The following is a 19,065-nucleotide window of genomic DNA, read 5'->3' on the forward strand; positions in this document are numbered from 1 at the left end:
CACCCGATGTGGTTTTTGCCTTGCGAGAAGTTTTCCCTACGGACATATATAAGGATTATTTTAAGAGCCGTTACACATGGACACAGTGACAAAGAGCTTAATTCTCTCTGTGAGAAATTACTGCGTTTATACGCTATAGGGTTCTGTAACCAAGTTTTTTCTGATCTTCATAGTCTATGAAGTGAAAAACTTTGCAGCTAACAACAATCATTCAAGTTGCTGGAGTTAGTCATGTACTGAAATTCATGCAAAGGGTTAGTCACAGATTGGAGATTTGTGCATCAAAAGAAAGAAGACTACTACAAAATCAAGTCCAATTGGGTATTGGAGTGAAAGTTTAACTGTAAGTTGGTGTTTTGGGATATGACAGAGTAGTGTTAAGAGTTCTCATACTTGTAACCACTTAATTATTAATTAGTGGATTCTTAAGAGTGACGACCTTAAATTCACCTGGTGGACTTTTTGCCTTGCGAGAGGTTTTCCCCATTTGTCAACAAATCACAGTGTTAATTTATTTTCTACTGCATTATAGTTTATTTGGTGATTTGTTGGTGCTTCCACGATTTGCATGTAGTTTGACCTAATTAATCAACTTGGGTAATTGAATTAGTTAGTTGGTATCTTAACCCAACAAAAATAAAAATAAAAACCACAATATTTCAGATTTTTTGTTCCTTATTTGAAATCTTAGATTTCACTTTTTGAAATTTGAAATTCATATTTTTCTAAATTTCACTTTCAATTATGGAATATAATGTGGCTTGATGTATCCCTAACCTATTAAATTGAAGCTAGGGAATGGCTTTAAGTACTGCAATTTGAATAACAATTTTCTGATTAGAGAGATTTCATATTTCTCTAGGCTTGGTAGTGATTCCAAACAACCTTAGGCGATGAAGCCTAAGGTTTTCAGATAGATTCTAGATGGTGAAGCCTAGGATTTATCTTGTTCTTCTTTATTTCCTTATTTTTCCACCTTGTCTTGCATCAAACACCTGTGCAAGGCTATTCTCAGTTCATGTAATATTTGCTCAAATCCAACATGTGGAACAAGTATTTTAAGCCAATACTTGGGGTAGAAGCTAATTTCTGCTACCCTTGTAGGAGGGGCAAGTAGTGATTGTGTTAGAATGGGACATATTAGAGTGTCATGTCAAGCATATCTATCATAATTGTTCTTGTTTGTCCTGTTAAGAGCAACCACATTAGTCCTTTCAAAATTCTTATTTATTTTGCAAGAAAAATATACTTTTTTCTATTTTACACATCTATTTTTACAAAATATTCACATCAGTTTATCTATGCTATCATCTATTTTATTTAAATAATAATATTTCTTTAATTTTTTATTATATCAAACAAATCACTACCCACATGACCCCACCCACCTCTTTCTTTCTTTGCTCTAAGAAGAAGACAAAGTAAGATGAAGGGGAGAGAAAAAAAGAATAAAAAATTCATTTGCACATGAAAAGTGACTGCACATGTATGCACGGTTACTGTCCATATTTTGTATATTTGCACATTTTTACAAGTACTGCGCACGGTTACTATTCATGTTTTGTATATTTGCCCATTTTTACAAGTACTGTGTTTGTATTTTTTGTGTTAAAATGTGCAAAATTAAGCACTTTATGTATTTTGCAAATTTTTGCAACCGCGGTTGTGGTTGCTCGACCGTGGTTGCTCTAATTGTGTATGCACAAGGTATTCCTGGATGAAGATTAGTTTTTAAGTGTCGGTAAGTGCTGCACAAAATTTTGACAGATATTATTCTTGTAGTACTTTGTTAAAAGTTCTAGTGGTGATTTTTGATCCCATGATACCTTGACAAGTTAAAAGTACGTAGAGATCAGAAATTGGAAGGAGAGAAGGGGAATGAGGCAGTGTTTGCCGAGTTAAAACTTAAAAGTACTAGAAGTCATTTTAAACCCCATGATACCTTGACTAGTGTTGTACACGTACAATGAAACAAAGCACTTCGGTACAAGATATAGACTATGGAGTGATGTCAATATGTACGTGTGGGTGATGAACATGAACATCAGAACATGGAGTGTCGGTGGCGATTATTATTTGGGTGCATGAGACTTGTTTGACTTACCATGACTAATGCCTAGAGCACCACTACAAAGTAAAATAGTACATATTTCTAGAGTGGTACTAGTAGCTTTCGTGGGGTTGGAGACATTGATGACTTTATAATTCCACGTGAGGATACAAGAGCGTCGGGGGCAAAAATGTGAGGATCCAATAGCAGATGTTGATTGTAAGTGGGGAGGAATCCATACCAAAGTGGGTTTGGAGGGAAAAAGCAAACAGAACGTAGCTCAACAATAATTGTAGCAAGTTGAGGACGATAAAGACTTGTATAGTCCACATATGAAGGGCACTTTGTGAGTCATAAAGTTGCAAATAACAAATGCTATTGCATCAAATGGTTAGTAAACAGATGTAAATATGTAATCAAAAGAGGGATAAATCAAGCACAAAATGCAGCATAGCTCTTACTAACCAGCTTGTTATGGATATGAGCAATGTTTACTTGTGATCACGATAGTATTACTCTCTTAAAATTACAACATATTCCACTCTCATTTTGATTGAGATTTTTGGGAATAAAACTGACACTTGTTCTTTTATTTTATTTTTTTAACCATCCTTTTCTTTCTCGGAGGAAACTAGCCCCAATAAATTGGGACTAGATTCTCAACTAATTGGGGAAGGAGGAGGGCACACCCACAAACAACCTCTCATCCAAAACCCATCTATATGAAACCGAGTGAAGACACAAAAGCCAATGAAATGGCAGGGAAAAACAAAAGAATGTACAAAAGAATCACACAATGGAGACACCAATTTTTACTAGCAATTAGCCAGAAATGTGGTTAGTCGAAGCTTGATGAGCGGCTCCACCTGCCTTGCAAGTAGTCCTCTAGTGACACACTCTGCTCAATGCTGCTCATGGAGAGTGAGTCATCCCCCACATCAAGCAATGCAAGGTTAAGATGTGACTGCAGATTAGAACGTGGACAAGCTTCGCCATCCAGCATGTCGGATTCATCTAAAACATTAACTTGTAGCCTTGCCCACTTGGTGACCTCAATATCACCTTGAAGGAGCTTCAAAACCTGTGGCCAACGAGAACAGATATAAATTTAAACAAATAATCATAGAAAGGAGCAAAACAATTATTTAGACAAGAGTATAATCTTAAAGAATCTACTTAAGGAGTTGAGCTATTATAATTGAGGGACCACATGATGAGGGATATGCAAGTTATAAAAAGTGAGATTAGGGTCCAGAAAACAACATCTTCACTCACCAAAAGAAAAAAAGGAGTGTTTGGTGGAGGGTACAGCAATTCCAATAACATTTAGAATATGACATGGGGGCAGTGTGGGCAAATCATTAAGTATAATCGAAGGGAAGCTATGAAGAAGAACTAGAGATGACTTACAATGCTTATTTGAGGCCGAGCTCGTGGGGCACGCCTAATACAAAGTGTGGCAGCTAATATCATCCTCTCCATCTGGTCCTGATCGTAGTTATCGCCTAAGCTTGGATCTAATAATTGGGACACCTTTCCATCATTTAGAATTGGCTTGGCCTGGACAGCAAATTTGAATAATTTAATCCTTCTTTAAGATATAACATTGAGAGGTGAGTTCAGTACTGATAGCCCCATGAGTAAAGAAGACATACCCACATGACTAGGCTTTCTTGGCCTTTTGGATGTTCACTGCTTATAGGCTTTCTTCCTGAAAGAAGCTCAAGAAGTACAACACCAAATGCATAGACGTCTATCTTGTCATTTACCTTGCCATACATGAAGTATTCAGGAGCCAAGTAACTGCAGAAAAATGTAATAATATTCAAAGGTTAAAACACAAGTTTCACTGTTATCCAGGAAACAATTCAAAAATGAAAGCATCATTTTCTCTTTGAAAGGAATGCTAAGCATGCAGATAAGCTATGGATGCTAAAACTATGGGAGTTGAAGTTACAAACCCAAAGGTGCCTGCAACATCAGTGCAAGTTATGTGTGATGAGGAGGTTGATGCCCATACTGCAAGTCCAAAATCAGAGAGCTGAAGAAACCAAGTAACAAAACATCAGCATCAACAGCGCAACAAGGAGAAAAAAAAATCACTAGATTAAGACATAAGCTTTACATCACCTGTGGCTCAAAATCATCAGATAATAGTATATTTGATGATTTAACATCTCTGTGAATCACAGGTTGAGCACTGCCACTGTGCAGATATTCCAAGGCCTCAGCTACGCCCACAGCCACTTTACATCTCTCACTCCAACCAAATGCAAGAGGATCTTTCTTATTCCCTAAGTTAGCAAGAACCAGAAAAACATAACATTAATTAGAAACTACTCGGAGCCTGTGTAGCAAAACAATCTTCACTTTTCATAGTGTTCACAATAATTATATGTAATTTTATACCATGAAGGTTCTCTTCAAGGCTTCCTCTTGATAAGAAATCATAAACCAAGAGAAGATTGCCATCCTCAAAGCAGAACCCCACAAGGGAAATAATGTTCTTGTGATGTAAGGTAGTAATAATTTCTATTTCCAAGACAAACTCCCTCAAAGCATCTTCAGATGGCTTTAAGATCTTCACAGCGAGTTCCCTCCCGTCAGGAAGGAAGCCTCTATAAACTTGACTGCTGCCTCCTTTCCCAATCAAGTTTTCTGGAATTACAGAGCAACATACTTGTTAAAGAAGTAAACCCACATTTACGTACAATGGACTATAAGTAAGTTAATTCGAATATTAAATGTGGATCAGAACAAACCTGACGAAAAATTCGATGTTGCTGAAAGGAGTTCTGGGTACTTGAACAATCTGCAACTTGATGAGTGTTTCTCATGAAGACCCTCCAATTCTTTTGGTATGCTGCTGGAATTGTGTTCAGGTGAAGGTGGAGCAGTCAATGTCTTGGTATCCACTGGAACAATAGCGCCACTCTCACTATCTAAAGTTGAGGACTGATCTTCACACTGGTCACAATTATTTTGTTTGTGATCTGAATTAGTAATATACAAATACTTTCTACTAGGCAACCGCAATGCCCATTGAACCACAGAGATCTGCCGCACCAAAGACCTCTCAGATTCTTTTTTGTCTGGCAGAATAGAACGACGAAGTAATGGCCAGCCAGGTTTTGATTCTGGTAATTCTTTTATCAACACAGAAATTGAACTAGACGCTGCTTCTTCCTTCTGTGCTGGCACTATAGCCAAAGAATTGTCTTCAACGCCATCATTGGAAGCGTCTTCTGCAGATTGCTCACCACAATTATCTGGCAAATCAGAGTTCGACTCACAAATTGAGCATTTCTCCGTCATAGCACTCTCTCTACTATCCAGAGCAGCTTTAGCTAAGCCCTCCTCCAATTCTTGGTAAGTACCATTATCAAATCTCTCCTTTAAACTCACACTGGCATTGCCTTCGTTCAGTACTTTATTCGTGTTCTTCTTCAGTGTCCCCTGAATCATTCTAAGCAACCCATTTCGATGATGATCTTCAGTTCCTGTATTAAGTACATAAAATAAGAAAATGTACTATAATTCATTCCAAAAAACAAGAAATCAATTATAAAAAATCCAAAACCTTTGGAGCCGTTTGCACTTGTTGGAGACCCTTCTCTCTTGAACACAATTTTCCCATTATTAACAGCAAGAACCCAACAATCCTTGGGCAATTTTTTAGCACAGTACTTAGCCAGCGAGGTCGATGGCCGCAATTTATGGTGGTTACGAGCAGTTCCGACAATAACAGTAGTAGCAGAATAGGATTGTGCTTCCCGAACTAAAATTTTCTTAATTGATGTACCTCTGCAAATCTTAAGCTTGAGATCCACCTGCAACATTTCAACCAAATCCTCTAGTTTTCAAAATTTTGTTAGCTAAAAACAAAAACGCTGAAAGTACAAATTTTGATTCTTGATACATATAACAAAAAGATATACACATGCAACTCAAGTTTCACTCTGTTTAACTTAGTTTTCTTCTTTCAAACCAATCAAAAGCAAAGCAATAATTATATACTAGCAAAATTCTATGAATAAATAGCACACAAAACCCAGAAATAATTTTGCAGGAAACCAAACCTGTTTGAGGTTGCAGAAACCTTCATAGACGTCAAAAACAGAGTCAAATGCTTTGACAAGCGAAAGCAGAGATGACTTCCCATCTTGATCCACAATTTCTACACATATTTATCCATTTCACAACAAAAACAACAAACCCCATCAAAACCCAGAAATAAAATTAAAAAATAATCAAAAAACAAAAACCAAGTACAAAACTTTATATCATAGACTTCGTTCAAGTTTTAGTTTTTTAGTTTTTTTTTTTCCCATTACCATCATTTCCAAGAACGTGAAGAGCAACAACAAGGTCACCAGGCTGAGCCACCTTAACCAGAGCCCATGTCAGAAGTTCTCTGCTAGGTGAGTCTAGCTTCACCCCCACCACCACCGTCCGGCCACCGGACTCGCCCAAAGCCTGGGCTTCTCCGGCCAGACCATTTTGCAGCATTTTTCTTTTTTTTATTCAAACTCAAAAGCTGTCGTTTTCCGACCACCTCGTCGTTTTGTTGCCGTTTATTGCAGTCACATGAGACATATATATAGTAGATACATACAAAATAAAAATAAATAAAAGTGGTGCATTAGAGTTAGAGCGATTATGAAAGTTGGGTTCGGCTTTAACAGTCAAGTTGGTTTGCTTTTCAAGCTCGGACACCAGAATAGAAAGAGATAGGGGGGATGGAATGTTTACACTACACTCAGTTCTATTTTTAGCTTCCTTGAATCGCTTTCTGATTATGCTTTTTTAACATTTCTTATCATCAATTTTATTATTATTATCATTAGTGATTAGCTTTAATAAACGTAATTTAGCTTTTCCTTTATAAAAAAAAAAAAAAAAAGAACGTAAATTAGTTTTTGACGCAAGGTCTGCGTTGAAAATTGAAAAATGGGCCATGGTACCCCACCTGCAATGGACGTGGAAGCTAGAATTTTAGATCAAATTTATTATAAAAATAATACAAAGCTGATTTTAGACAATTTTTTTTAATGGTTACCCCCACGTTGCTAATTCATAGATCAAATCATTTTTCTCATAAATTAGAATTTTAAAAATATTGTATATAAAAAGTTATCAATTAAGTTACAAGACTGTTGATAATTAATTCTTAAATATAGATGATTAGTACACATCACTTGACATCTATTTTACTTTTTTTTTTAATAAATTCATTTCATATTTTAAATGTTGATATTACAAAAAATATATATTAATATTGAATGTAAAATTTTGACCATTATGTTTATGGAATGGAGTTGATGGGTTTCGAAAAAAAAAAATTGTCAAAGAACAATTAGGTATGAGGTTAGATCTGAACCATCTGACGATGTGGGGTCACAGTAAGTGTAAGTATGAGTGTACTGGATCATAAAAGTGATTTTTTTTTTCCTTTCTTCATTATTTTTTATTTTGAGATGCAACCTATATCTTTTTTTTTTTTTTTAAATTTATGGAATTGATTGTTTAATTAAGACAGAGATCTCATATGATATGATCAGATCACACGAGCGAAGGAGGACCCATCAGAAAGTATTTATTTTCACCCAATAGACAATAATAGGCAATAGGCAATATGGTTAATTGGTTATGTTACGTAGCGCGGGTGTTTAAGATTTGCTTGTTTTGACTTTTGAATGTCATTCTCTTCCTTTCCCTCTAGTTTGCTCTCGCACGCATTATTTGTCTACTTCTTGTTGATCATTCAATGTGTAATGTTTATCTATTAATAGATTTTCAATAAGGAAATTTCTATGAATAAAGTAGGTACTGGTTGATCATTCAATTAAATATCTACAAGTTGGCAATTACTTACGGAAAATTTTAAATTGTTGGTCCTTGGACCACTCTAAGTGTTGGTCCATCTTGGATATACTAATTAGTTTTAAAATTTTCTTGTGTCTAAACTTCTCTCTCTATGTTGCTCCATCTGTCCATCGTTAATGGCTTTAATTTTATATGCTAACTAGGTTATAACTCATGTATATCGCGTAAATACTGAATAGCGCTGATGATTTAAGTTCAAGTACTGTGAATTAGTAACTTAGCATCAAAATTAAAATAGATATTTGACACAAAATTAGACTATACTTAAAAGATTATTTTGACTCTAATTGTGTTTTTACTTTAGTATATTATGTATGATTAGTTGCTTCTAATTAGCTTGACTTAAGAGGAGAAACCCTTTAAGGCCTAAGCATAACGGGTCCCTAAACAAGCTTTCTAGTCAAGCGTTCAACCCAATTGGGTCAAATATGAAATCTCTCCATCCACTAATCAGTATTTGAGTAAGGTACTCTCAAACAAGGACCACATGATGCAAAGGGCTTAACACCTAGAGGGGCAATGCTCCAAGCCTTGGTCGAGGATGTTAGAACTCTATAATCAAGCAACCCCCCCCCCCCCCCCCCCAAAAAAAAAACACACACACACACCCCTTAGAAAATGCTTGAGAAAAGTCACTTATCTCATTATGTCAACATTAATTACTCTTAGCAATTGCCCCCACTTTGCATTAAATGTAATAATACAAGTCATTGCTCTACGACATTAGGGGAGCACCTTAGGAGCATATCCCCTTAGCCGACTTAGGGGGATGATGCATTGTTAGGAGCTTTCATTCTTTATAAGAAACTGGATATTAATCTCACTCAAAAAAAAAAAAAAGAAGAAGATATAAATACAATAAAATATCCTCCATCAACCCTCAAAATACTGTTATTCTACAATTTTTTTTCTATGAAAAGACTAATCCTACTAGTTGGTTCAAAGCTTAAGAAGTAGGTTAGTTCATCCTTGCAAGATCTCACTAACGGAGATTTTTACTCGTTCCATTAACCTATTTGGTTGAGGTCTTTAATGCGATTCTTCTCTTAGAAATTTACCTCTGTTTTAATCTTAGCCTATGTATTTAATCCAAAATTTTCACATTCCTTCTCTTCTTTTTTTGAAGCAACACATTCCTTCTCTTTAGATGTAGATATAAGGCTAAATACTTAAATTGTAAGGCTAAATACTAAAATTGTATGGGTAACTTCCAAAGATTATTTATAATTTCAAATTTTCCAATCCCATGTTTTATTTTCAGCTATATTTTTTTTTTGAGAATCTATTTTCATTTATATTAGTACCTTGATATAGCTTTTCCAAGTTAAATAATCTGGCCAATGGTCATTGGTCTATTGCAATTTTCTTTCTTTGTTACGATGGAGATATGAGGTTCAAATCATTATGCTAGGGATTAGAAGTTTTTCCATAATTTTTTTTAAAAGTAAAATCTTAACTTGTCACAATTAAAAATAGGTTTTTATAACTATTATCTTTGAACTTTCATACAAGTGTCAAATTAGTTTTTGTACTTTCAATTTGAATAATTAACTTCCAGATATTGGATATGACAAATAATTTTTTTCTGTTTGTTTAAGTTAAATTCTAATGGATTTAATCACATGATGTATACATGGTAATCATAACATTTCAAAATTACTGATAGTCCAATAGATATGATGTGTACATCACTTAAGTAATAGATTTGCTAGACTTTAACAAGAAATATTAACAAAATGTTTGATTTTATATTGACCTATAATATCCAGAGGTTAATTTTTCAAACTTATAACCAAAAGTTCAATAGTCAAATTAACCTTAATGTCAAAGTATATGGGCTGTGTTTACAAAATTCCCATAAAATTAATAATATTCCTTGTAGTTTAATCTAGCAACATGTACACTGTAACCTTATGTCATCACTGACAAACTGGTAGGATATAATCTTCTGGAAAGTTTCATTTAATGAATAAAGCATATAAAAATTACATAATAAATGAAAACAAATGTGGAAAATTGAACAATATTTTATTCAATACTCATAATCATCCACTTTATAAGTCCACACCAAATACTCTTGGATTATAAATTACGTTATCTATCAAATACTAATAGGGCCAATCATCTAAGTGTTATAAATCATATTCTCAATCTTAAACAAGCAATTAATTATTGAAAAATAAAATTTCCGATCACGAAGTTAGACACGAAAAGAAACCAAACCATGATGTTAGTTATCGAACTTAATTGTTTATTGTTTCATAGAACGATGAGTAATGATAATTATAGTAGTCATCATTTTGAGTTGTACAAGTAAGTGTTAACTAATATTTACTAATTAGGCGTTATTGCCCATTACCATTAGGCGAATCAAATCATTCCTTTTGCGTTAACATTTATACATCAATGGTCAGTCCAACAGACCATGCAGCTAAGTTATGTACTCTCTCTCTCTCTCTCTCTCTCTCTCTCTCTCTCTCTCTATATATATATATATATATATATATGTACCTTTTTTGTTTGTTCAGTTAAAAAAATCCTTCTAAGTGAAATTACTTAATATTTAATATTTTGTCTCTCAAAAAATATATTAGAATTTTTTAAAATTATCCTTACAAACTTTCAATAATTTCGACCTGAACAAGATAATTGCAGGGATATATTGGAAAGTCAATTTTTAAAATTATCCTTACAAACTTTCAATAATTTCGACCTGAACAAGATAATTGCAGGGATATATTGGAAAGTCAATAAGTTAATGATATATTGATAGTTTACCTTTAAATTTGGACAATAAGATCAATATTATTTGGGTTTTGTTAATGAGAGTTTTAATGTATACTAAAAAAATTATAATTTAGACAAATAAATTATACATTTTGAAAGAAAAAAAACACTTGTTCAAAATTTATTTGCTTATTCGAATAAATTTATCCTTGTTATATGTACTTTTCATGTTTATACATGCTTTAAAATTTTCTTTTTTAATAGAATTTTGAATTACCTTGATTTATATTTTTCAGACTTATTTTTCTAAATTATATACATAAAAAAATGAAGTGGTGTGTCACCCTCTGTCTAGACTATTTAATTCGTTGCTCATTAGATATTTTGAACTCAGGTAATGTTACATCTTAGTTCAATGAGCTCAATCACCACCTCGAAATTATTTTCTAATTTAGACTCAGTGGCGGAGCTACACCTCCCAATTTTTTTGAAAATATCATTAAGTATATAGAAATATTTAGGGGTGTTTGGTTTGTGTTTTCAAATAACAATTTTCAATTTTTAAATAACATTACACGTATTTTCACACACTTTTTCACTCACATGTATTTTCACAAATATTTTCAAATAACAATTTTCAGTTTTTAAGCACATGTACCAAACGAGCTTTTAATGTTTTAATAATTAGACCCCAAAAATGGCCCTTGCCCCTCCAAATATTTTAGTTAGTCTAATAATGTTCTTAAAAAATTGTCTAATTGGTCTAGTAGTTATAGAAAATGTACTGTTTCTCAAATTCATTTTTTTTAATTGTAAAATGTGTTCTTGTATCTCTTAAAGTTTTGGATCATACATGTTTTTGAAAACCTCATTAGTTCAATTGAAATTTTTTTACTTGCAATGGTAGATAATTTGGTAACTTATATTAAAAATGAAAATTTTAAGGATTTTACTACAGAAGATGGTGAAAGATAAATTTAATTCTATAAAACATTTAACTTTAAAATGTTTTCATTGTAAAATGTGTTCTTGTATCTCTTAAAGTTTTAGATCATACATGTTTTTGAAAACCTCATTAGTTCAATTGAAATTTTTTTACTTGCAATGGTAGATAATTTGGTAACTTATATTAAAAATGAAAATTTTAAGAATTTTACCATAGAAGATGGTGAAAGATAAATTTAGTTCTATAAAACATTTAACTTTAAGGATTTCACTATATGAATTTATGTGTGTATGTGTATGTACATGTGTATGGAAGTTTGTATAAACGAATAAATTAGTAACACAAATCAGTCTCCAAACAAAAATTTCTGACTCTTCTCTTATTTAGACAGGATATGATAACCACTCACGGGAGTGATTATTTATTACTCCAACGACAAGTTAAGGTCAGGCTTCAGGTGGTTTTTTTTTTTTTTTTTTAATTGGGAATTTTCGTAAAATGTAAATGCTCCATTGATTAATAAAAGAAGCATATAGATAGGGTAGATATTTGTGAGAAAGGTAAGTATGGTCGGTGAAAGAGCTAATTAATACACAGAGTGACCTACCTTAATGTGCGACGCTCCTCCTGGCAGTGGAGCCGTTGATGAGTGTAATTTGTTATCCCGTGATTCCCAATCAAGCAAACTGTACACGTGGCAAACTTGATTGGTGTGAGCCCCCCACCTGTTAGCTCAGAACACGTGAACCACAAGTTGACGGCCACGTGCTCACCTCCGGCAATCAATGTTTCCGCAAACTATAACAATTATATTATATTATTATTATTATTTTTATTTTTAGAAGCTATCTAATTATATTTTATATTATATGCATTACTCCTAAAGTAGATTTTAAATGTGGGAAAAATAAAGTTTAATGCGAAGTACATTGGATTCAGCAAAAAAAAAAAAGCGAAGAACATTGGAGTGTTCTGTGTGACGCAAATGACTACAAATTTGTAAACTTTGTGTCACCATAATGTACACGTCACATTAACTCCTATATATATATATATATTATTGCGTTAATTCATTTAATAATATAAAAAAAATTACAGGTAAGATACTATGTTATGATCATGATCATATCTCTTTGATTAAATATGAAGATTTTCTGTATATATATGAAGATTTTCTGTATATATATGAAGATTCAATTATATCATCTATATGTCACATTATATTTCTTTGTTTATATTGTTAATTCATTGAATAGAAATTAAAAATGTATGGTTAGACTTAGGGATACAATTGTGTCAGAATAAAATAAGTATGTCAATGGATTATTTTTCATGCAATTATGAAATATAGTATGTTTAAGTATAAAAAAAATATAAAATATAGTATTTAATAGTTCAACTAGTAAATTATTATTATGACTTTAGAGTGAAATTGTGATGTATTTTTGTATTAGTACCCATTTTTCTCTCCCTTATGTGTGTGTGCATGTTTGTTTCTCAAAAAAAAAAAAAAAAAACTAGTAAACTCTTTTATTGTTGAACAAGAGACTTGAGATTCAATTTTTCCTAGATAAAAAAAATATTATTGATATTTTAACTTAATGATAAAGAGTATTCCTTAGGTCTTAATTTGTTTGTCCTGTTTAAAAAGTCAATTTTTTTAAGGGAGTATTATTTATTGTCTTGTCTATCTTATAAAAATGCATAAGTTTACAAAACTACCCTTAAATGAATTTATTAGTTTTTTTTTTATTTAAGAAAAGAACTATTCTTAATGAGGCAACTAAAAAGGTGCCCTAATTAGATTGATTTTTTAAATATTTGTTAGTTTTCTTTTCAAATAGTTTTGAAAATAAGGTAGGGGTGTAATAGGAACATTAGTAAATTAATGACTTTTATTTTTAGAAACAAGACAATATTTTGGAACATTTTGAAATAAAATAGAGGACAAACAAACTAGAATGAAGGGAGTAATTAATATGAAATCAATGCTAGTGATTCAAATGGAGTGATGAATTAACCCTTAACTTGAGCTCAATTGACTTGTGAGCATTCTTAACTTAAACATAGAAAACTCAGAGCCTGTTTGGTAGTTGGTTTAACAAAATAGTTTTTAGGACTTACAAAAAATAAAGGGTCCCCCTAATATTGTTTTGTTTGGATACTATTTTTACAAAGCAATTTTTAGAAATTTGTTATAAAAAGACACCATGCAAAACAATTTTCAGAAAATAGCCCAAGGGTGTTTTCTCTCCATTTTTTGTTCTCAAAATCATTTTACACTTATAATATTAATTTTATCTCTCTCTCTCTCTCTCTCTCTCTTATCAAACATGATCGAGTCTACCACGAGACTAGTGAATGAGTGGTCATTGAGAGATTTTTTTTTTCTGCAATTTCTCTCTCTCTCGACCTTATTTAGGGGTGATTTGTCATGACACTTGGACTAGCAACATAGTTGATGTTTGGGAGGTTAAGGTGGTGCTTGGAGGGGGCATTTGTGGTGGTGGGTTAGCTAGGTTAAATGGATTTGGGTTGGCTAGGTTCGGTGGATCTGGATTGTGCACTACTTGGAAGTGATGAAGGATTGACTAAAAAAAATGAAATAGAAAACAAGTGCCTATTTTTTAGGGGTGAGAAAACATGAAAAAAAACTATGTTTAAAAACAAATTCTCAAACTACTAATAAACTCTTTTGATACTTGTACTTGCTCTGCTATTCTGCCCAAGCCCGGCTGAGGAAGAATTACGGGGCGTAAAACAAAAAAATATGCTGATTCAGGTATACATACTATATTTAATTAATACACCATTAAATTAACGATAAATAAAAAGAAAAAGTAAGGCCATTACATTTCGACAAAAGACCCACACCCAAGTTCCATAGCTTTGGGTCCGCAAACAAACTTACTTATTTTAGTAGTCAATAATCAATCCAATTTTAAAATTTTAAAATCAATCCTAGTTTTTTTCATTCAATCTTGAAAAACCTTAAACAATAAAAGAGAATACCTTGATATTTTCGGTTCTTTGATATTTTTCTTTTCATTCACATACATTTCTTGAAAGTGACCCATTAATGTTATCGCCCTTATTCAAAATTTTGCCATTGCACCTCATCAAGTGATATAAATATCTTCTAAAAAATATTTTTTTTGAGTTTCAGTTAGCTCAACTGATAGTAAAGTCTTTGATGGTTGTATCAGAGATCTAGGGTTCAATCTCCGCTTACACCAAAAATTGATTGGTTCAATCTCTGCTTACACCAAAAACTGATTGATGTTTTGGTATGATGCTAAAGAGTTATCATCAAATGCTATAGAGTTATCATCAAATGCTATAAGTTGAAAATCTCTAAAAAAAAATATCTTCTAAAAAAAAGTGATATCAAATATCTTCTAAATAAAAAAAGTGATATCAAATATCTTTGAGGACATTAATGTGGCCGCTAAATCTTTTTCTTGTATTACTTTTTCACATGTTATTAGATCTTCAAACTGTTTATCCCATTTTCTTGCTGCTTGGGTCCCCTTTTTGTAATTGTCCTGGTGCCATTCTTTTCTCCAAAACTATCATTTATATAGAATTAGATATTGACAGAGTTCCACATTAAGATAACATAACCAAAAAAAAAAAAAAATGAACAGTGACTTGAGGTTGAGGGTGAAATCGAGTCTGGACTCTGGAACTATCACCATCGTTGGAGTTGGGGTGAGTCCAAATTGAAGGAACGACAGGGCACAATAGCATGATTGATGAATCCCCGATCCCTGTCCATGAATAACATGTGACGAGCAGTTCTATACAAGATGGGTTCTTCTTCGGCTTCAACATCAATCAGATGATATGGGGTCCGCCACCTTTCCCTTGTAGTAACTAGCCCCTTATTATTGTTTGTATTTCCTCAACTATAAAAATCAGTTGAATCAAAAAGAGAGGTCAAGATGAATTGTCGGTGGGTCAAAATATATGGTTTCTTTCACGTGATAAAGGCACAAATATCCTACTTACCAAACAAACAAAAGATGGAGAAATAATTACTGATAAAGATGTTATAGGATCATAACTTTTTTTTGCCACAACCTTGAATGATTGTTTATTAATTTTTCATGGATTTGTTGTTTTTTTTTCCTCCACTTACAATTTGCAACTTCATAACTGTGGAAAGAAAAATTGTGATTGTAGATTTTCTCGTACAAATAATGTGTAGGATACAACTTGTAGGGAGTAGGTACACCGTATATGGTCCTCTAAACGAATTACAAAAGGGTATGAATTTGAATGCCATCCAAGTATTAAGAAATTTGATTGAGAAAAGAATCTTGATTTACTTTTTTTTTTTTTTTATTCCTCTATTTAATTTTGTTTTAGATGCTTGAAGTAGAATAGAATACAATAGAATATAAAATGATAGAAAAGTCGTTTTAAAAAATAATTACTTCTTTTTCACATGTAAAGATTTCAAAATTACTTTATTTTCGCAAGCACAATTTACTGTCTCGTGTTCTCTCAAATTTTGTCGACCAACAACATAGTCAAGTTTATGAGGTCCCTTAAAGTGGGGGCAAGTAAAATTTTAAGGACAAAGTTGGGAGAAAAATCCTTCAAATTTTCACTAAAAAATTAACATGGTTATATATTTTAAAAATCTAATAATTGGAATGCATGTTTTTTTTTTTTTTTTCTTATATGCGTATCAAATTTTGTTCAAATCGGATGTTTAATTAATGACATAGTTATTTATCTTTGATTTTTGTTGAAAATTTTGCAAGCAGTGATGATATAAGAAGAAAATCCAATTAGTGATGAATTTGTCAAAATTTAAATAAAAAAAAAGATATAAAAAGAGTTTGAAAGGTTTATCTTCAAACTAATTTTATCAAAATTTTAATTTCCTATATAAAAGGAGGAAACTCTATTTAAAAACTTTTTCTATTTTGAGATGAAATTCATTTCTAGACTCTGAGTATGTCTAAGAAATATGAATACTTCATTTGAGATGTCGTACCCATGTCACATAACACCTCATATTACTTTTTTTTTTCAAAATTTGTACTGTACTTGTACTTATGTTTGTGTTCCTTCCTATCCGTGCTTTCAAAATTTATGCGTTAATTTTAGGCGTAAATGCACTTTTAGTTCCTACATTTTGATTTTTTTCTATTTCCTACATTTTAATTTTACCACTTTTAATCCCTAAACTAATTAGCATGTGTCATATCAGTTAGGACTGATATGACATGCGCTAATTGGTTTAAGGACTAAAAATGATAAAATTAAAATGTAGAGACTAAAATAGAAAAAAGTTAAAATATACAGACTAAAAGTGAATTTACAATTTTATGATAATTACATGGAGAAGGTTCACATGATATTTCCTACCATTATTACATGAAATTCAAGCTAAGTCCAGGGGATCTTCTTCGTACGGATAGACCTACCACGATAACAGGTCTCAGACAAACGTATCAATCTTGATATCAGATATTTGTGGGCCTAATATGATAAATTAATTTTTGGGTCTGATTACCATATTAGCTAGTGAATGGCGGGGGTTCTGTGATATACTATTAATTAATTATATGGCGGCCCCAGTAAATGCCATATTTTTTTTTCCATGAATTTTTGTGATGGATTGGCTTTCCTTTTCCTCACGGATGGTCCAGCCAAAAAGGTTTTGCAGGAAGGTGCTTCCTGTCCTTGAAAAGACGTACGTGTATTATTTGGCAAAAGAAAAGGTGCAAAGGAATGTCTGGACCAGAGTCTATAAAGTATAAACCACATCAATTCATTTTTCTTCTTTTTTACGTATAAAAATGAAGAGGAAAAGTGATTATTTTAACCCAAAAGACAAGCTTTCTCCTATGCCAATCAGATTATCCTAATCATAAATAGTGGAGGAGTATCTTTCTCACGTTGATCTCTTCAAATCTGTAAATTTCCTAATCTAATTGTGAGCCTAAATTGATTGAAAATGCGACATATAATAAGGGATGAAGGATGTTGAGCGCAACACAACTAATAAAAAAAAAAATCACTATACCACACTAGCACTAAACCAACTGTTAGGTCTGTATGTGTTGGGGCTGGCAAATCACGTTAAATTATGAGTTTTGTTGTGTTTTAAAGGTGTAATTCAAGATCAAAATAAAAACCCAAGATCAGTTCAAGAAAGCAAAGTTTATGCATGTGACCTTGACACCAACCTCGTTTTATCGAGACTATGCATGCTAGATATGTAAAAAGCCAAATAACCCATTTGTGCTCTACTTGTTGAAATATAAGTTAACCTAGAGGATTTTTTAGAGGAGAGAAAACGATGTTTGTAAGCCTAAGGTTTTGTAACCAAGATTCTCTCAATTTTACTATACTGGAGACATCTTAGTAGATTTAAAGATTAGTTAGTGAAGAAATTGAAGCCATAGCACATAAACTTGTTGCTTTAAAGAAAAGCTTCAAGAAGTTCTTGGAGTCAATTGGAGGTCCCAGTCGTGATCACGTGTGAATCATTCATGGAGGCAATTTGTAAGATTGAAGCATTCAAATGTTTTGGTCTAGTGAAAGGCTTTCTTTGCAAGTTGTCTATGAGTCAGTAGAGTCTAGAAAAAAGTTTTTCTTAAGACTATAAAACTTCTCTTATCATAGTGAATTTGCTTCATTGGGGAAGATTTTCCTTGTAGTTTCCTTGGATAATTTTCTTTGGTTTTCCACTTAGTCACCATATTGCTATCTCCATTGTGATTGATTTTGTGTGTGATTGGTGACACATTGTTTTACATGCCATATATAATCTAATTGTTTACATGCTTAACTAATTAACTTGACTAATTCTTCCCCCTCAAAAAAAAAAAAGAAAAAAAAAGAAACCTTGACTAATTCTTGTCAAAAACCTTGTAGTTCAACTGGTTGGTATTTCTTGGTACCTCAACCAGAGACATCCAGAGTTAAAATCCATTTTCCTTTAACTATCAAATCATCAAAAGAAATTTTTTTTTGGGACTAATTCTCTTGAAAATTAAGAACTGAGGTCTAAAACTTAACACCAACTGTCAATCAGAATAATCTTTATCTAAATTTAAAAGAAAAAAAAAATCACCTTGCATTTATTATTTTCTTTCCATAAGAACAGACTTACAAGGCAATTGGAAGGGTGGGATAGATAAGGATAATGACAGCCAAAGTATTCATTTTAGTATCGTGAGTTCGTGACTGTGTACTAACTTTTCTTCAATATTTAAAGGTACAATATTGAATGAGATCTTACTGACCCCTTCACCTGCCCTTAACTTTATCTGCCCTAACAAAACAAATCAAATTGCTCGATTTTAGTTCCTTTCTTTTAAGAAATTTCCTATACTTGTTCCTAAACTCCATCATCCCTTGTTATTGAAGCATCGCGCAACTAATCTATTCTAGCCCCCTAGCTAGAAGGGTGACTCAATCTTGGGAACTCAAA

General features: G+C 32.5%; 1 pseudogene; it reads right to left on the minus strand.

Annotated features, from left to right (window-relative positions):
• Positions 1-2,619: 2,619 nt before the first annotated feature.
• LOC142619901 (protein kinase STUNTED-like) lies at positions 2,620-6,724 on the minus strand (annotated as a pseudogene).
• Positions 6,725-19,065: the final 12,341 nt, after the last annotated feature.

Source organism: Castanea sativa, chromosome 12 (assembly GCF_040712315.1).
Source record: "Castanea sativa cultivar Marrone di Chiusa Pesio chromosome 12, ASM4071231v1".
Taxonomy (NCBI): Eukaryota; Viridiplantae; Streptophyta; class Magnoliopsida; order Fagales; family Fagaceae; genus Castanea; species Castanea sativa.